We start from the raw sequence: 18,752 nt of genomic DNA on the forward strand, positions 1-18,752 counted from the left end.
GAATTCTAATCAAATTATAATTATAATCATAGATGAATCACCTATGTAAAGCTAAAAAGCAAACAATAACCCTCATATTGTTGGTTAACATTTTTATTTTTTGCTGGATATCAATCTATTTTAATTCCTACATAAATAGATGTGTTAAGTTAAAAGTGCCAAAAAATAAAATCTAAATATTTCAAAGCAAAGTAAATTAACATTTTTAACAAAGTCTGACTTTGGATGGAAAGATATAGTACATGCTTCCTAGGCATTGTCTGGCAGTACTGCAAAACTGAAATCCAATGGAGTTCACATACTGTACATCTTTCTTCATCCCTCCTCCACCCCATCTCCCCCTCTGCACCTGCCCCTTGGTCACCGCTCACTCTGCAGGGAGTCGTACGGCCAGTAGGTCAGCCCTCAGCCAAGCAGGTTAAACTAAATTTTAACTAAAAGAGCTCTATTTCAGTACACTTACTGTAATTCTTGGGTGTTGTTATTCCTACTGAACCATAATGTACTTTTGAATCAAAATAAATTTGCAGTACACATTTAAAAATAGTATTCACTTGAATCGAAATGAAAGGACATAAGCTTTATTTTATAAAAATTGCAGGGTCTTGTGTAATAGATTGCCTGTGTCTGTTCTTTTCCTTACACTAATACTGTGGAATTCCCAAATGGTTATTTATACAGTATCTTTGTCCACCGACAGAATGTAAGAAACTACAGATTAGTGCATTTAAAACAGATAACATTCTACAATTAAGGGTTGTGGGATTATGGAACAAACAGGACAAACAGATGAGCTCCTCTGATCATTTCTCCAACCAAGCTATTTTTTATTTCATATGCTTCAAGCTTCATAGCACCTTACAGGAGTTTTAACCTTGATTAGAGCAGTGACACATCTCAATGACACCTAACATCCTTGAACCGCCTGGGAAGTTGCTGAAAATGCCCTGGCTGACAAAAGACATCTCTACACTTAAGGAGTCCTGGTCACAGTCAGCACATGATTTGATCTTGAACTGACAAAATCCAACCTCAAGGTGAGCATCTTAACTGGCTGACTCTCAGGTGTCATCATTTTCTGTCATGTTGTTTTTAGTGAGGAAACTTCACTTTCTAGTTCTAGTTGTAGTTCTAGTTCTAGTTATGAACTTAATGAGTGCTAGCTTCGTCAAACTTCCCCCACTCAGGGTCCTGGCTTTTGAGTTTGTACTGAAAGTCAGCTTTCAGGCCCATATGGCTCTGGAAGTTCTTGCATTTGCCATTATGACTATTTGAGACTCTTTCTAAACATACAGTAGAACCTGCAACATAATTCAAAGCCCTTTTCTATTATTTTAATAAAAAGCTTAAAGTATTTTATTTCTAACACTCATTTGGATGAAAATTGAAATAGTTTTTTATAGCTGTCCAGATTGTATTAACAGAGCAGATGATCAGTTCCAAATATACATCTTACTCATAAAGCTATTTTACATGTCAGAACAATACAATTTGAAAATACAATGAAAAGGTATGATCAGTTCATTTTTTAGCTGTAAAGGGTCCTGATCCATCCTACATGTAGCAGAGATCTTGTATTTGAAATGTATTTGTCCATTTATAAATTTATAGTTCACAAAAACAAATGAAATGATAAAGAATTACTCATATAACTGGTTTCCTGAAAAATGAGAGTAGCTATAAAGTAGTGGACTAATGCTGTCCTGAATGCAGAGGATTGAGTATTTATAGGAACACCTTTGGCTGTATATTATAGGGCTGGCACACCTCTAGGACATCCTTTTTACTTAGGGAACACAAGGAGCATGATGGATACGTTCCTCTCCCTGGGAACCAGAGTTACAACAACAGCCAAATGTTCACTTTCATTTCAAAGAGTAGAGCCAAGCAGAAGTGGGAGTGGTTTGAGGCTGGAATTAGTTTGGGGCTACTGATTCATTAGTAACAATAAAATACAAGACACAAACCCAATACTATTTCAGAGGAATGCTGACGTTGTGCCCCTAATCCAGTCATAAAAAATACAAATACAGTTGCTTTTATTAAAAATGTATAACATGATTGCTGCAAACCCCACCAGAGTAAACACTAAACATGGGTAAAAGGCTAGATAGAGGATGATGTGAATCTGCTTCCTGCAATGTGTAAAAATGGCTCACAACACATGGAGCTTATGCCAGATCCCAATAGACCCGGTAAAATAATGGGATTTCCTGTCAATGGTGATTAACTAATGTTCAATGTTCAGATTTTATTTATAATAAATATAAGTATATGAAACCTGACAACTTCATCAGTGAGTGATTGGAAAGGGTGCTGTGTCAGAGGGCATTTGGTAATTCCAAATTCTACCCTGGCGAATATTTGTTCCATAGCCGAGGCAATGCCATAAGGTTCCAGGTGCTCAAGATGAAGCCCAAGAAGATGGCATAATGGCCCAGGAGCCAGGCCATGGTTTTCCAGTCCTCTAGACTGTTTAGCAGTAAAGTACTTAAAAAGAAGAAACCTCCTTGAAAAGTAAATTCCAAAGTTATATGGTGTTTATAAGGAGTATCTCCTAATCTGGGATATAGGCTGAAAGGGTTGAACATTCTGGTGGAGCAGGCTCATAGCATTCAGGGCTCAAGCAGCCTGAACTGCAGTTGCAAAGGATTTTGTCTCAGGACTCAGAGCTTTTAAATGGCCATGTTTGTCAGGGCAAGTAGCATCTTTAAACAAGCCCATAAGAGAAGGAGGCAAAACCAAGGATGCAACAACTGGGTCCTTAGGCAAAAAAAAAGCACAACACTTGCACTCCCACCTTTTCTTTGGAGTTAGTTGCCTCAAACCCAAACATCCAAGTAAAGATGTGCCCTAAAGGAGCATACTATATGAACTTGAATATGGTGAATATGGGAATTTCTGCTGCCCAAATACATTGGGAGGGATGCTATCAAACAAGGAGCTCTGAGGCTCTGAGTCATTTGTCCACATCATTAACTCAAAACACATTGACACTGTACCCTCAACTTTACTGTGAGCCTGTGCATGAGTGCACAGATATCCCTGATCAGCAGAAACGTCTTTGAGATATGAAAGTCATAGCTTGTCACAATGCTGTATCCAGGGAATAAACTCAAGTGGAAATCCAATAGTATTTTAATCATGGATGCTTTACCTCCAGTAGAATCAAATTCTGCAAAGAAGCCTCCAAGAAGAGTGTGCCTGGGTAGCCAGGCTTGGTCATTTGTAGCACTTGGTCATTTCGTAGCATGCATAATTCATGGAAAATATTCCCTGTATCGCTTTCTGTGCCTTTAAATAGAGGGACTGGGAGCTTTACTTTGAGCAATGCTAGCACCCTGCAGGCCTGGTTTGGGTCAGAAAGGGCACAGCTCTGTGAGAGTCTGAGATAAATGTATACAGAGCAGGGAAGACCACAATGGAAGACTCCATATCCAAAGGGGGTATAGAGCCTACCTTGGAGGGCTCTGGCAATACCTGACGGGTGATAGGATTGTTGCACACAGACCTAGTTTTCAAAAGTGGCATACTGTATAGAAAACAAACTCTATTAAACAATATTAGGACAACCCTCACCATTGATTGGAGTCAAACTTGGTTTATTAGTTAGTTTCTAGTCAATTTGTTTCATAGGCCGAAAGTATTGTCTATTGTATTAGCCACATGGTCTGGGTCCACGTACAAGACGCATGAATGTTTTACTTCAGGTAATATTAGCCAGTAGTTTGTCACATCTGGAAAACACAATATATTGCTCCCCCCACTATTTTTTGTAAGCAAACCAGTTAGACAGCAGCCAGTGGGCTGTTAAGAAGGAGTGCCCAAAATAACAGGACACAATAGGCAGTGAAGTGCAGAGGTCCCTACTTCAAAGGGAGAAGACAAGGGAACTGGGAAGAACAGAGAGCACAGAGGTACATGGAGACACACGATAAACTGATATGTGCTGAAACACACAATATACATATGGGCCTACCCTGACATCAAGGTGCAGAAGAGTACAACTAGATTAAGAGGGGGCAGAGTGGCACAGAAGGTTACTGAGTTAAATCATAGCATAGTCTGGGGTGTCGCAGGGAACACTTAGCCAGAGTATTGGTAAATACAGAAGCAGACAGTAAATGCATGGAAAATCCTGTGGTATGGATTGCAGTGCAGCCAAGCACACATGATTTTTTCTTTCCCCTTGCTCTCTTAGTTTTTGCTGTCAAACATGAAAGAAAAACAGGTAGGAACAAAAGAACAAACTCCTCATTAGAGAAGAAAATTCAAAGAATTTAAAAAAGGATCTAAAGCAACTATAACTGTAGGCAACACAAGGAAAGCAAAACACAGATGGCAGCAATAAGTGTGACTCCATTCCTAACCCAGAGGTCCAGAAATCAGCAGTAAACAAGATAAAAAGCACACTTTCAAATCTTGTAGGTTTAAAAGAAAATATACATGAGGGGAAAGGGTGAGCCAACTCACACCTGACAAAAACGGTAGCTTAAAGCTAAAATTTATGGGGGAGGTGGCGGGAGTAGAAACCAAAACTCAAGCCTGATCAAAGGCAAGTGTTTGTTTTGCTTTCAGAATAAAACATAATATGTGGATCAATCCATGAACTGGGTGTATTCCAGTTTGATACATATAAGACAGAGATCAGTCACTTGTTGTACCTGTCTGAGGCAACAAAAAAGGAAGGGTACGAGGATAGATAGACAGACAGGCAGACAGACAGACAGATACATTATTGATCCCGTGAGGGAAATTGTAGAGAGGCTAGCACTGTATCCTATCAGGAAAAGGGGGGTTGTGGACAGAGTCGTACTTATGACTAGCCTATTATAAGACTAGCAACACTGCCTCACAGTCCTGTTTTCTGGAGGTAGTGATATTCCATTAGTAGATGGCTACTCTTCAAAAAGAAAAAGAACTAAAAGAGAACAATAGTCAACAAGCAGTGCTTCTTACAACTGTTAAGACAGGTCTGTCAAGACGTCTTACAACTGTTAGTGCGCAAATGTTAATCATCCCCAATGTACCGGGAAATAATATGCTGTGTATTTCACATATGTTACATGTAGAAAGTACAGTACTTTGAAGCAGAACAACTAAACAGTTAAGGTTTGGGAAATAACTGTCTCCAGCAGTCCTACTATTTGTGTACAGTAGTGTCTGAGCAACCACGAAAGATCGACAGAAAACACAAACTGGTGTTTGAAAAAGTAAAGATTGTACTTGCAATTCTCTATTTATTCTCCCAAATAATATGCACCTTTCTTGTTATTTTTTTATTAAAAAACAGTGTTACAGTTACTATACAGTTTGCAATTATAAAAATAATTTTCTTCACATAAGAAGATGTGAAAGCAATGAGACATACAGCAAATCACTTTTTGAACTGCTAAAAAGTACCGTTAAATCAATACACTTCGTAAAAACAGGTTTAATCTTAAACAGTAACATGGTAATTATGATAAATATTATTGTTATGTCATAAGTTTTTTCATTTCTCTATTTGTGCAGTATGGTATCATTGAACAGAAGTTGGGTTTAGATGAAATTCTATATCACTCTATCTCACTACCTCCTTTCATATAAAAGCTCCCTGGCCAAACACAATGCTGCACTTTTCTAACATATTTCATTTTGTTGCAGTTGCATTTTGAAGCATTTCACATTCATCATTGCTGAAACCTTACCTTCTTTGTATCCATCCAAAACCAGTCACATTCTCACCTCTTCTGAAAACAACTAGCTCTTCCCCATCAATCCATTTGTGTTTTTCTTAGTTCTCCAGATGTCGGCAAGACTTCCAGAAACTCCAAACTGCGGTTTTGTCCCCCTTTCCTCTGTCTCTTCAAAATATTGCCCACTCCATTCTCCTTCTGCATTCTCTCCCTGTTTCTGGTCAAGCTTCCAATCCACTGCACCTATGGCTCCACTCTATGAGGGTGGTGAGCTGGCTCTGTGGCTAAGGATCTGCGCCTGTGGCTGGAAAGTTACTGATTTGTATCCCAAAGCCAGCAGAGGAATCCTACTCCGTTAGGCCCCTGAGCAAGGCCCTTAACCCCAACTGTGCCAGGGGCACCATGTAAATGGCTGACACTGCGCTCTGACCCCAAGCTTCTCTCCCTGTCTTTGTGTCTCATGGAGAGCAGGTTGGGGTATGCGAAAAGACAAAAGAAAAATAAAGTGATCTTATCTTATCTATATCTGTTGTTTCGTCTTTTCCCTTTTTCCCAATCCTTCTTTTCTCTGTCCCCTCAGGAGCCCCTGGTCACTAACTCCCAGTCTGCCACAGACTTCTAAGTGCACGTATCAGTCTGGACCCTGGTATCTTTATTTATCTCCATGCTGTCCCCAACGCATGGGCCCTAGGCTACTTCAGCAATATGTTTCCTTCCCATTTCCCACCCTGTCCCAATGATTGTCGTCCAACTGGTGGGTGTCGGGCCCTTGACCCTTTCCCCTCCGAAAGTTTCCAACCACACACACAGTTGATATTCCTATTCTTTTTTAGCATCCAGTTCAGAATACAATATGCTCATCTTTAGCAAGTGCTGTGAGTCTCCCTGTTTGGCTGTACTTGTTACTCGTTGTATCAAGAATGGTAAAGAACTGGGAAAAGACTAGCCAGTGCTAGCCACTGCTCACATTCATTCGTCTTTGGTGCATTTGTGGAGGATTATCTTCCAGTTTCCAAGCCAGGGTTCCAGGACACCACAGAGTTCCAGTCTCAAAACAGTCAGTGCTGCTATTGCATCTACCTCAGGCTACTCTTCCAGTCACTGTAACATGTTCCACTGCCCACCACAGTGGAGATTTCTACTGTCAAGCTAGGCCAGTGCTGCTAGTCGCTAGTGTTGCCACCTGTTTGCTGACTTCTGTCACCTGGATCATTCATGCTCCTCATGCTCTGCATATCAGAATCTACTTGACCAAACAAGCTGAAGCCTGCATTATACGTGTTTCCCTTTCACTTCATGCTAGATGAACATTATGCTCGGTTCTAGCGAAACTGCAGCTGAACTGATTGGCTCTTAGTTTTGTGAATTCTGGGTGGGGGGGGGGGGATGACAGTACTGAACTCTGACCATTTCATATTTTTATCAGCCAGGTAAGTTAAATCCAAGTATGAATCCAAGTATGAAGTACACTCTCTCTTTATATACATCAGCTCATTTTGTCATTATTGGAATTTGACCAAAGAACTGAAATTGTGTTATTGAACAGATGTTTATGTGGAGGTCAAATTATAATCTTGCAGTTTCACTTTCTTACTTATTAAAGCTCATTGATTGCACACAGCACTGTGCACATCTTTTCTAGCACCTCACCCTCCACTGCAGCAGTGGTAGTGGCAGCATTTACTCCCTGGATCCTCCCTCATACAGTAAGTGGTGGTGAGGACATGACAGCACTGATCTACAACCAGCATCAAGTATTAAGCACACTATCCCTTTATATCCCTCATATTATCATTATTACAATTTGACAGAACAACTGAACTAAACTAACTGAACTTTAGTATAACCTATCATGTTAAAATTTCATTAAAAAAATAACTACAAAAGTCAGTCTATGAAACTAATTGAACAGAAATAGATTCAAATATCCAATTTTCATTGTAATTAGTGTTCAGGGTTGTCCTAATCGCACTTAAATACCTTCAATGAAATACCGAAAAACAATATAGTGTTGTCACTGGGCTTTACACTTCATGTCTTTTAGCCTTTCCTGTGATTGGTTTAATCAGGCTTGGATTGAGTGGTCGTGTTTAAATTGTAAGGCGTGTAAATACAATTTGGTGGCATTAAAGGCAAGGGAGATATACTGACATTTACTTTTTCTATAAAAGGACAGGATGACAATCAGCCTTTCAGTGTATTTGAGTGTGCAATTTAATAAAGGGACTAGAAGCAGATAGATTTTCTAATGAAAGTAGTACTACCAGCACCTGCATTAACACAGTAAGGATGCCAAAAAGACTGAAAGCCGCAATAATTTACAAAGACACATCTCCACCCTTCAATATATAAGTGCCTGAATCATGAAAAATTTCACATCACCCATAGCAACAAGGTGAGTAGAATGATAGAAACAAACACCAAAATATTATTCCAGATCTGTCATTAATTCTTTGAAGGTCCTTCAGTGTATTTCTCATTCTACTTTTCACATGTTTAATAAAAATTAATTATAATTAATTAAATAATAATAATGAATCGTTTTCAGAAAAAGTGCGTGCATGTCTATCTTTGTGTCTGTGTGTCTGCCCTGAGAAGGAACAGTGTCCCACCTAAGGGTGTACCCTGTCTTGCACCTGTTGCTTGCAGGGATAAGCTCTGGCTCTCTCATGGAACTGGATTAGAGGAAGTGGTAAGAAAATGGATGGATGGATGGATGCATTTTCAGGAAATACAGATAATATCCGAACAAGTAATGCTTATGCACTACATGAAGATTATATGGAGGTTCACTCCCTGGTGATGGCTGTGTGACTGGTAAATGGGCATTTCAGCAACAATCAATGGAAGTCTGAGGTCTAGTGTTTCACCTGGTGAATAGGCGATTTGAGTTTTTCTTTCAAGATTTTGTTGTATACTGCATTTGTTTTATAATTAATTAAGCTTCTTCAAAGAGGAGGTTTGAGGAATACTGTATATTTTATTTATGATAAATCCATCTTTTTGTCATATGTAAGGGTTCCTGGACAAATTTCCTGAAAAAATACCAGTAGCTGGTCACTGTTTTATTAAATGCAATAGAAAGGAGATTAGTTAATAAAACTTGCACTAATAATCTGGATTTAGAAAAGTTCTATTTCAGTCTGATCCTGAAACCATTTAAAAGTGGGAAAATATTTATGCCAGAATTCTATATTTAGTTAAATATTTTCTAGTCAATTTTAACAAAAATTTGACAGACCAGTTCAAATTTCTGGTGAGAGATTGATCTTTAGATCCCAGCAAAACTATCCCTCAAAGCCTGCTTCATTGAGAAATTCTGTGGATTATTTGGAAGAGTAAATGTGTCCTCTAATGAGATACTGAGGATTACAGAGGATGTAGGATTACAGAGGAGCAGGAAGTTCATTTCAGAAAGACTAAAAACTCTCTTTTTCTTCTTGCTTTTTATAGTAATATACTGTAGCCACCGGAATTAAATTCACCATTATTCACCACTTAAATGCATTTGCAAATATAGGTAAATGCATATCTTATTCCAGATACATCCTAAATAGGCTTAATATGAATTATAAGATATTTAATCATCCCCATAAAACATGTTTTTATAAACTGATGCATATACAATGTACTTCACACTGAATTCTTCTTTATCAGATGTGAGACATTACATTGAATTCCTACCAATACATTGCTTTAACAAGACAATACAAATAATAGAAAATCAAGTGATCTGTGTTTATTTTACAGTTTTTACTAACAGAATTAGTTATTTTCATAATGTTTGTTAAAAACATCATTAAATCATTAGCAAACAGTAAAATACCCTACCTAACTAGTCTAAACACTTATCATAACATGGAAAAACATATTTTATTTCCTTCTTTAGAGCTGAACCCTGAAAGAACAAAACCTATATTAATACATAAAGGTGTCTCATTAGTCTCAAATTATTTTTCAAATGTATCTCCACTGTGGGTTTTAAAAAAATGAAAGGGAAACGTTTGTATCTGGGGAAAATGCTACAATTCAGTACTTGTGCCTCATGTTCACTGATGTAATTATTTACTTTAAAATTCACTAAATCACAGTAACATTAAATTAGTATAAAAGGCATTTGTATTGATCTTATGTATGCACATAAATATTAAATAGGCATTTGAACACAAGAAAACCTTTTTTTAAGAAATGTTTAGATTTTTTTAATGAAAAAAAAATCAAGCACATCAAGTGAACCATCAGGGGAACTAAAAAGTAAAACACTACAAAAGCAGACTGTTTCACCCTATTCCCAAAGGAGTATGGGTATACTTCACCACAAAGAGTGTGGTCAATCAAACTGCAGACCAAAGTGAAAGAAACGTCAAAGCCTTCTCCCAGCCGAGTAAATGATTTCTTTTTATTTAACACTAAACCTAGCCCAGTTGGTGCTTCTATGCAATGCACAGGTGTAAATTCAAAACACACTACTTAAGAACATGAAGATAATGTGCTGAACAATAGAAAAAAAAGATGGTGAAAGAGTGAACTTCAGTCGAAATGAAAACAAATTAAAAGGACACTTGTTCAGCTACTTTTTAAATGTCTTTTACCAATTATAAAAACAACTCATTTGGTATCTCTTTAAATTCATAGTAAAGGTGCAGAACCTTCATGATGTCAAACCCAGGTGCCAAATTTCTATAAGATGGTTTGTAGAAAGGCAAGTGAGTTTCTTGGTACAATATTACTAAGAATAGCCTTTTGCACTCTTAAACTGTTTTCCCCTTGACTTACCCCTTTTCCTAAAAAATAGTGCACTTTATATTCCTAGAGGAACCTCTTACAGACATAGAAAAGTCCCTGAGATAGCTGCATAGCATGCTGAGCGAACCTGATGTTGCACATAAATTAAGTGACATGGCGCACATGGAGTTATTTAAAAGCCACTACTCTCTCCACATTAATATATAACCATTGATAAAATATGTATCATTGAATGAAAGCTACAATTGTTTATACTGTATTTATTTCTTTATGTTGTACAAGCTGCTGGTGTGTTTATTTATTTCCTCAGTTATTTCTGTCTGCAGTGTTTACCCTGTAACAGGTCAGTCTGTGTCAAACTCTCAAACAGTCAGGATTATCACACTAGTGTAAAGCCTACAAGGAAGTACCCAATGGCAAGGACCAAAGGGTACATGCGAGTGTCTTTTTTTTTGTGCTTTTCCTGTCTTTGAATAAAAGAAATTGAGTTGTTATATTTAAAAATGAATCTCTCTTTTCTCCTGTGAGAAATTGCCACTCAACTTCTGCAAGAGCTTAACTTAACTATATCTGCTCTTAAAATACTAGTTACAAGCACTAAAGATATTTTTAAGTTTGGTGAGTAAATTACTTGAAATGTTTCTGATCTAACCCCTAATCATTTTGTTTTGATCTTGTGTTTTAATTTGAAAAGAGAAATTCTACCAACAGTACCTGCAGAGTGCATGATCACTCACTGTAATGTCATCTAAATCAGAGCAATACACATAAACAAGTACAGTATGATAAGATGAATATCATGAGCTGTTCCCTTGGAGCAGTGTGTCAGGTCACAGGTAATTCCTGCATTGCATTGATGGAAAAAACTCTGTATTGAGATCACAACCATGAACTACACAACACTACATCAGAAGCAGCAGGGGGTGGGTAATGTACTGTTACTTGGCACTGCTGGGTACATGACCTCAGATGAAATGGCTGGCTGGTGCCCATTTCTTTGGTACAAAAATACTCACAAGCTAGTTGTTATCCAGCCAACTGAGAAGTATCTTAATACTACCACATGACGTTTCCTCTGCACACATGCTTTTCTGCTTCAGCAATCGAAAAACTTTTGTACGATATTTTCACATATGTTGCCCTACAGGGGTTAGTCACATCCCACATACCCTGACCACATCCCATGACCAGAAGCCTGTGCTGCAGCATCTTCATAAGCCATGTCATAATTTTAGAACAAGCTTGCTGTTAAGGATTTTAGCTCCTCAAAGATTAAGCAGAGAGGACCCGGTGTTCTGTACCACTAAGAAAAAAGTCCAAATAATGAGCATTTTACAAGAACATCCCAGCTGTAATGACATTTAAGTATTTGCTCTGATTAGGAGGGAAATTAAAAAGCTTACTTACCAAATAACTGGCATTTTGTCACCTTTCAGGTTGGCTGAAAAATAATTAAGAGGAATTTAAACTTAGAATGAAAATAAGAATATAACCCAAATCTATTTAAATCAAAATTATATAAAAAGAAGCATGAAGGATTCCATCGAACTCTGTTGAAAAGGTTAAAGATGCTTCACACTGCTTCATGGCCAAACATCAAGGAAGCAAATAAAACACGGCCTGTCGATATCAATTTTCATATCTAAGTCTGTTGCTGTCATATCCCCCCTTGTGTGGTTCAGTCCTCTGACACAGATGGGCTTCTGGGATATAAGCCAGAAAGGCCTGCACTTGATGCTGTATGATAACTGGTTTGGTGGTGTCACTGTCATCAAAAATCTTAACATAGACATGAGAAGCACAATAAAAATAAAAGTTTTTTATTTTCTCAAAAATGCATTAATCTGCAGTTAAACATTTCATTAACTGATGATAAACTATCACCAGCTTCCCCTAACCAGCAAAGGCAACACAGAATCAGAAATGAAATGATGACCTATTATTAATATGACAGTATAATCCTCTGTGATTACATTGACATGTCTGCTTCACCAAACATAATACAGCATTTTCCATTAAATCCACAGGGTAGGAAAAGCACTAATTAATTGGCTCAATGCAATAGTGATTTGACACCAATGGCTCTTTCAAATTCTCCTTAGTAGAAATTGTGGGTTTATTTACATACTGATGAAAAATATATATTTTTGATTTAGAAAAATTGTAAGGTTCCATAGAAAGAAAGCTTTTATTTTTATCACAGAGTATGTAACATATTCTTGCCTTTATATTCAGATAAATTACACAAAAGTAGAACAAAATTTGAGAGAATTTATATGATGTTGAAAAGCAAGTACAGGATATTTTTCATATTTTATTCTAAGAGATAAAGAAGCCTGTGACCATGTTACGACCCCAAGTGTCTAGGGGTAAAGGGGTGTAACATTTAGGATAGTTTCTTGGATGCAGGTGGGTTCTGATGAAGGACTTAGGAAGCGTGATAACAAATGTTGGTGCAAAAGTGATTATTTTAAAGGTGAATAAGTGACTGGTACAAAATAAGACACAATAACACAAAGTGAATAGGAACTAGAGTGGTGCCAAAGAAAAGAAAACAACAAACGAATTGGAGCTGGCTAAGAAAGTGAGGGAAAGCTGACCTAACTACAAAAGAAAACCCGAAACACACGGTCTTCGGTGTCTTCAAACGCCCTAGCTAACCTTCACTGACTACCCAAAACCATACAAGACAAAAGGCACTCACCCATACTAAACTAGTGTGACTAATGCAAAAATCAACTAAGTGCGTAGAATGTACCCAACAACCTTAACTAACTCTATACACAAAAGTTCACACAAATACACAAGTGAACTACGAATACAAACGAGAGTAGACACAAGTAACAGGGTACAAAAGAACACAGAGGTTGATACAATATATCTGGGTAAGGTAATGGCTAAACAAGGATAAACACACACAAACAAACAAACGAAAGTACAAAGAGACAAACACAAACCAACAAGAGCTGAAGCTATACGAAAATACACACGAATACAGCGAAGCCGAAGCAAAAAACCAAAAGCAAAACGAAACAAAACCAAAGCTAAGCTGAGCAAGAACGAAGTCAAACAAAAGGCCCCTTCCTTCTGAAAACCTCCAAGTTATATACTGAATAAACTGCACTCTGATTGGCTGAGAAGCTGATTAATGATGACATCATACTGAAACAATGGTGTAATGATGGACCAATGGGGGAGGGAGAACAATCAAGGTCAAGAAGTGTGGAACATAGCAACAAAGACAAACATGTACCACACACTGGGACGTAACAGACCATATAAGCACTTGCCTACAAAGAAACCAACAATTATTTCTGGAAAAGTGACAGTAAACTTTAAAATTCAAATAATTATATAAATATTGAATGTTTATTTTCTGACAAATTTAGCATTCTTTATAGGTGTCACAGAGGACTACAGTGCAAGATCTTATTGTGAGGTTCAGTAGTGGTTTTATTTCCACATCTCCAACAAATGCTATCACTCCCAGAGCAAAGAGTTACTGATGGAAGTTCATAGATGAAGAGACTTCCACACAAATTGTCAGGATCATCATGTTTTGTTTTGGATCTTAAAATGTTATATTCTGACCTTCTGTGAAAAGGACAAACAGCCGTTCTAGATGTTTCAATTATTATTTTAAATAAAGCACATAAGATATCCCTTGAAGTTCTAAATTGATTCCTTTTCAGAGCAACAGACTGTAACATACCAGAATACTGTAAACATTTTAGTTCTCAAAAGAAAATTTTAGATTAAAAAAAATTTGAGTGAGTTTTCATTGATAATCTGTAATAAACTATGAAAAAGATACAGGAAGTGTACTTTATCTTGAATACCTACTGTATTCTCCTGCACTAAATTAGCATGCATTTGCTTAAAGCAACTACTGTAATTTTACAAACTATTTAAAATGGAATTGTAACTGAAGAAACAAAATCCTGAATCTTTAAGGCTTTCCTGCCTGTTCAGACAAATTCCATGCTGGGCAACATGTTTTCAGCCTCCTTGATCTGCCGTTAACCCATTAAATCCCACAGAAGAGGCTATTCAGGGCTTAGCGACATGACAAGGGGGTAGTGTGTCTGGCCTTTGTTCAGGACCATGGCCTTTAATGGATTAAACACCAAAAAAATGTAAGTCCTCTGTCCTCATCTCTATTAAACCCCTAAGAGAGTTGTGCATTTATTTTAACCAGCTTTGGTTTTGATAAATGTAAAAACAATATAGCAATGTACTAAGAATACAAATTAAGAACATTTTGTTAAGTGTTGTACTTTGAAAAACTAGTCATTCTGATCTAGACAGGATTCATACTACAAATGTAATATAAAGCAGGGCACAGTATATTTTTTGAGTAACATTTGTTTGCATTTTGGCAAAAGTAAGATGAACATATAATGCACTACACATCAGAATAATTCTGCAGACTCATAATAAACAATTGGTGAAAAATTCTTGCCTGAAAATGTTCTTACAGTATTGTCTTTCCTTAACTGTATAATGAAACTTTGTTATGTCTGTTTTTAACATCTATCGATAATAACATTTTTCAACATCTGGCTCATTTCATTGTTTATTATCTAACAAATACAGAGCATTCTTTGCTTTCGATATCACTTTGAATTAACCAAATACATTTCACACCACTATTACAAATGCTGTATATATGACAACTAAAAAACATAGGATTTGCATATGTATTACAGAAGAGGTGTGAAATTAAATTGTTAAGGCTTGAAGACCTTAGTTGCAAGAAGCAAAAAATCACATTCTGCTAAATGTCAATACTGCTCCAGATCTCCCTCTGGTGGCACCAAAACTAACCAAATATGTAATCATGTACAGCTATTTTCACAAAATTAGTATGGCCATCTTGGATATTCTTTAATCTCATATTATCTTAAAATTAGGTAGTAAATAGTTGAAAAGATAAAATAGTGACAAATATAAAATAGTGAGTACCTATCAAGATGAAGAGACAAGTTAATCAGCCTTTACTTTTACTAAAGTAATCAACTTTGTTACATGGGGCTTTACATTTCTTGGTTCTTGGTTCTAATACACATATGTCTTTCAGGTAGCTATTAAATTCTTACTTTAAAATGTATTTATTTTTTACCCAAAGAATAGACTTTACTTGTTAATGCCTTATTCTTAAATTTTAGGAAAAAAACAAAATCCTACCTCTATATGAATACCTAAATACTGGGTCATTTGTGTCTTCTGTAGAAACTAAATATTTTACCTCACTGTGAAGCAAAATGTCTCTCAACAAAAAATCAAATAGGAACTTTCTTTTCTTTTCTCCTTAAAATTAGATTATTTGGCTTGGTTCCCCTGTTTTATAAATTCCAGACATATTTAATATACAGTACACCTGGTCTCCGTTGTTAGGGCCAACGGTAGCCATTTTGGCTCAGTGCCGAGTCTTGGTCTAGGGTTGAGCCAAGATGGCTTTCTCCTTTGGAAGCCTCCCAGGGATAATCGGAGAAACATTGTATTCAGGGATGGACTGTAGATTCAATCATACTACCCACAATGTGTTATTTGAGCACAAGTACTTATCAATTACTAATGAAAATACATTCAATTGAAATGACAGATAAAGTTAATCAAAGAAACCAGCTGAGCACCTTCCAAAGCATTTGAAACAGTAAACAGCACAGCAAAAAGTGGCAAAACCCACACAACTGTTGAGAACCTTTGCAGTTGCTTGTGGGAAACAATATCTTATCAGTTTAGTCTCATTCCAGAAAAGGAAGGTTTTCTTTTTTATTAGAACACATTGCAGAAGTCATTGAGGGACAGCTTGTTGAATTAGTGAGAGATAGAAAGAAGTAAAGGTTTATTTCATGCTAAAAAGAGAAGAAGAAGGCTCCACAGCCAAAACGTTGTGTCTCTTTTCTTCTCTTTTCAGGAGGAATAAACCTTTACTTGTTCCTTTGCTGCCTACACATGCTGACACAGCTACCTACTTGAACTGCTTCAGTGAGATATAGACTTGTTTTTGCTCTTCCAGACTGCTGACATTATTAATGCAACACAGGTAGTGGTTTGTGTTTTTGCTATCGTCCCCCAACATCAGGTGAGCTGTGGAGTTGATGTACTGGGATTTGTAATTATAGAGAAAAAGCTATAGTGCAATGTACTGTATTTGCAGAGATAATGAAAACTGTTGCACCATGACGCATATGGTGCCACCCTTGCATTCACAAGTAAGAGTTTGCTTAAACAGCAATACCAAAAGAACTGTCAGATATAAAAGATCTATATCCATAAGCTTTTGCTATGGATCATCTTTATGATGAAAGATATTATTAAGATATTCCAAACACTATCATCTAATGTACTTTTGAAGAATTTAGAATGTTTGAACATTTATCACAACCGTGCATACCATTTAAGGAATATGTTTTCTGAAACAGAGGAAATTAATTTGCAGGATGATTCTCGTCTTTGAATCCATTTTCATACTTTGTAACACAAGCCAAAATTTGGTAACACAAATTTGAAATATGATTTAAAGTTAAGTAAACTTAAGCCTCTTGATCTGTTCAGGACATCAACTTGAAGAGATCAACCATAGTTGTTACATAGAGTTGCTCAGGTTCTTGTGTGCTTCTTTCAACACATCTGTATAAAATGTTTTTGTTTTACTTATCAATAAGAAGAGTAAATGTGAGAAATAACTTAAATTTAGAGAAGGATCTAACAATGAAACACTCTGAAGTAAAGGCAAATTGTGAGCTAGAAAGCAAGCTTATCATACTTGCTTATTTATTTTATATAAAGGCTTATTAAGTAAATGTTTAAAAAATATTTTATTTAAGCTGTATATTGTAACACTTCAGGGTTCACATGGGCACTCTCGCCGCTGCCGCATCAGGTCAGCCCCCCACCATCAGGGACTCAAACCCAGGCCTCCGGCATCACTCAACAGGGACCCAGCCACTTGAGCCAAAGGGAGATCTCCCATCAGCCCAGGATGCGGTCCCTGCTATTCACAGGGAAGGGCGGTGACGTCACCGCTCTGGTAAGCCAGCTCTCACTCTCAATGGAGGCCATATGCGTTACAATATCAATAGAAATATAAAAAACTAAATATAAAATTTAAGAAGGGGGGGGAGAAGCTAAATCAATTTAGGAATCTTTGCATTACAAGGTATAAATTATTTGATCTTCATATATCCACAATTTATACATTTCAAAAGGTTTCATTGTCTTTTAAAGGCAGTTTTATAAAAGTGTGCAGTACAGCACAGCAATATGAATAATGAGCAATTTAATTATTAATCCAGCCTCCATGATAAATGACTTAATAATAATAATAATAATTGCTTACACTTATGTAGGGTTTTTCTTTTCACTCCACTCAAAGCGCTTAACAGGTAATGGGGACTCTCCTCCACCACCACCAATGTGCAGCCCCACCTGGATGATGCGATGGCAGCCAGAGTGCGCCAGAACGCTCACCACACATCATCTATCGGTGGGGAAGAGAGCAGGGTAATGAAGCCAATTCAGAGATGGGGATTACTAGGAGGCCATGATCGGTAAAGACCAATGGAAAATTTGGCCAGGATGCCAGGGTTACACTCCTACTCTTTTCTAAAAACATCCTGGGATTTTTAATGACCACAGAGAGTCAGGACCTTGGTTTTACGTCTCTTCTGAAGGACAGCACCTTTTTACAGTATAGTGTTCCCATCACTATACTGGGGCATTAGGACCCAGGAGGTCTCCATCCAGGTACTGACCAGGCTCACACCTGCTAAGCTTCAGTATTTAAATTAGTTTGTATGATGAAGATGAGTTCAACATACAGAAGTAACTCAGTAAACACAAATAAGAAAGGATGAATTATTGCATGGAAAATATTAAGAATATCAGAGTGTGTGGGTGTCCACAGCAGAAATGTGTCAATCTGTCGGTTCAGCATAGTCATTTGTGTAATGGTCAATTTAGTTGATGAAGCAAGAACATCTGAAATGTTGTGTTTTAGCCCTACAGCTTCCTTGAAATCAAAGGAGAGTGGTTTTGCTCCAGTACACATGGGAACAATAGCTAACTTAAAAGCATGTAAACTCAGGTCAGAGATATTTCCTGCAGAGGCGACTATAATGACTATAAAAAAATCAGCTGAAAAATAATAATTAATGCATAATTCTGCATGATTACTTTACTAAAGGCAACATGTTTTATTGTTGGAGCTTATGGGAACTGTTATTCAAGAAGTTGTAATCACAATGTTTATAAAATAAGTTAGAAATACATGTCAAAGTGCTTCCTTTTGGATATTAAGGTCAGGTAAAGTAAAATAACACA

General features: G+C 37.0%; 1 long non-coding RNA gene across 1 annotated transcript in view; it reads right to left on the reverse strand.

Moving 5' to 3' along the window:
• LOC148830024 (uncharacterized) overlaps positions 1 to 18,752 on the reverse strand; it is a 108,738-nt gene that overhangs the window by 36,557 nt on the left and 53,429 nt on the right. The window contains exon 3 of the long non-coding RNA XR_016091298.1: positions 11,832 to 11,865. This is a non-coding gene — a long non-coding RNA (uncharacterized LOC148830024). The remainder of the gene's footprint in view (positions 1 to 11,831; positions 11,866 to 18,752) is intronic.

Source organism: Atractosteus spatula, chromosome 7, assembly GCF_055471065.1.
Source record: "Atractosteus spatula isolate fAtrSpa1 chromosome 7, fAtrSpa1.hap1, whole genome shotgun sequence".
NCBI classification, from domain to species: Eukaryota; Metazoa; Chordata; class Actinopteri; order Semionotiformes; family Lepisosteidae; genus Atractosteus; species Atractosteus spatula.